The sequence below is a fragment of the Phalaenopsis equestris genome, unplaced genomic scaffold, assembly GCF_001263595.1.
Source record: "Phalaenopsis equestris unplaced genomic scaffold, ASM126359v1 Scaffold000002, whole genome shotgun sequence".
Lineage (NCBI taxonomy): Eukaryota > Viridiplantae > Streptophyta > Magnoliopsida > Asparagales > Orchidaceae > Phalaenopsis > Phalaenopsis equestris.
The window spans coordinates 50,113,704-50,116,530 of NW_018164444.1; positions in this window are offsets into that span (position 1 = coordinate 50,113,704).

The following is a 2,827-nucleotide window of genomic DNA, read 5'->3' on the forward strand; positions in this document are numbered from 1 at the left end:
TTCAGCATCAGACAGATGGGACATATCACACATTTTCTAGGCTTACAGCTTCAACATTCCTCAAAAGGATATTTTCTGCATCAAACAATTTACCTTACCAACCTTTTGTCAACCTTAAGTATGCTCCACTCAAAACCTATTCTAACCCTACCAATCACAAAATCTCTCATCTTACAACCCAACAACAACTCCATTTCTGATTCTCATCAATATAAATACCTAATTGGTTCTCTCCAACACCTGACACTCACATGTCCATACATCACAATCGTTGTCAATTTACTAAGCCAGCATATGTACAATCCACTACAATCTCACCATCAACTTCTCAAGAGACTTCTCTGTTACCTCAAAGGTACAACTACATACGACTTACCAATAATAGCTACGCAGTTCACTCTGCAAGCGTACACCAATGCCTACCGGGCCAGTAATCCTCGAGACAGAAAATCCACCAGGTTTCTGCGTTTATCTTGGATCCAAACTCATTTCTTTGTCTGCCAAAAAGCAACCTATCGTCACATGATCTTCAGCCGAAGCAGAATACATGGCCATAGCTTTAACCACAGCCGAACTCCAATGGATACCCAATCTCCTTCAAGAATTCAACATACCTACCACATCTCTCACGGGCATCCACAGTGATAGCATCTCAGCAGTTGCGTGGTTAGTAATCCTATTTTTCATGCCCGAACAAAATACATTTAAGTGGATTACCACTTCACTGTCGACCACATCAAATTTGGCACAGTTTCTCCAATACGTCATGTCACAAGACCAAATTGCCGATATCTTCACTAAATCTTTCTCTGCCGCTAGACATTAACTTTTAACAGCCAAGCTCACTGTTAGAACCTCCGAGCATTAGCTTGAAGGGGATAATAACATACTTCCTGCACATGGGCACTGTGGTCCCACACAATCTCAAGCTATCACTGCCACAACAATCTAACAAACTACATGGTTAATAACCGCAGGAGCTCCTTTCTGCTTAAATTAGTATCCTCACCTGTACCTATATATATTACATATGTATTACTCTTTTAGTATAAATGAAATGCAAATTACTTTATACTCTTTTGCATTCATCCTCTCATTGTTATCCCTTTCTACTATGATAGTGCTAAAATTCTTGATAAATATTCTATAAATGGTGGAAAAATCTATAATAGCTTTTGACATTGATGAAAGATTCGGGTGTGGGGCATTTCATTATTGACTTGCACAAAATTAGGTTGAAGGCTAGCACTAGCAATTACTATACCAAAGAATATGATTTCTTTATGTTGTAAGAAATATTTTTTTCGAGTAATGTAGAGTTTTCAAGTCCTTAAAATTTCAAACATAAGACAGATATGATTAAAACATGACTTTTTATCTATGTTATATGTCAAAAATATCATCAAAGTCAATTATCAAATTTTTTCTTTATTAATAATTTTTGTACTTTAATCATTAATCTCATGAATATTCTACAAACATTAGATAATTCAAAGTTCATGTCTAAGTATTCATATAGGTCGTATGGTGTCTTAAATGTTCATTCACAATCAAAATTAAAATTGTCCATGTTATCGAGGCTGGAGATTGCTAACCTATACTTGATTGTAATTTTATTTATAATTTAGTTATTTATGCATATTCTCTAAGGATCATTCCTTTTTATGTTAGAGGGACATAAATAGCACAAGGACTAAGATTTTATTAAAGGAAGCCTTTCCAAAGGAGGCAATTAACTTAGCATTTTAGTTGCACATAGTCGGTGCATTATTTGGATACAACAGGAAAACAACAAAGCTTGCTAAAGTATTTGATTCAATTATTAAATTATTAGTTTGATCATCAATTGTAACTTTGACTATTTTTTTTTTTAGTTATTAATAGCATTTTTATTTTTGTAAATTGATCGCATGAAATTAATTTATACTAGATTCTCGAATGTTAAATCAATGAAACTTGTGAACTGAAAAGAAAGAAGAGATATAGAGATTAGTATGATTATTATTCATTCCATATGCCAAAATTATAAATTTTAATAAAGAGGACTTATTTTAATATATAGTATTTAAGCTAAATATAATTGAATTTATTATTAAAGTTAATTATATTTTGGTTTATTATTAACTGAGCCGAACTTATTGAATAAAAAATTATTTTAGTTCAGTTAGATTTAAATTTAATTTGGTATATTTATTTTTTTAAAATTTTGCAACCAAAATCATTTAGTTCTGCTAATTTGTGCACCAAACAAATCAATCCACTCCTTTAGTTTCACTGGTTTTATCGGGTCATCAAATAGGTTGGGTTGGGCAATGATGAACTAGAAATAAAGTTAATGATATGCTAGATATCCCTTGATGGCGCTAGCTCATTAGGTAATTTTTTTATGGATTAGATCGGAGAACTTATTTACGAGGTTAGAGATCATAATAGAAGATGAATAATTTAAGGTTTGGGGTGATCTCTTTAACATGTAGCAAGTGTAGGTGGAGTCCAAATATAATTTCCTTAGCTCTTGAATCTTAAATGTTCAATATGTAACCTAGCAGTAGAAGTTTGGTTACTAAGAGAGTCATTTTGTACTATGGATGAGGTTCTAATTGGGCAGCTATAGGCTTTTTCATGATGAAAGAGATCTTGAATATGGGCAATGTAGCTTTTTATGGGCTCTATCCATAGATAAGGTTTTACACTAAATTGATTCTTAAAATTATAATTACTCGAACTCTCATCCATCGAGATATTATTCATTTTGACGTAATGGCTTCACTATTTTGTCTCTTTGGTGTAACTTCCTAGGAGCTCAACCTTCTCATAAGTGCTCTCA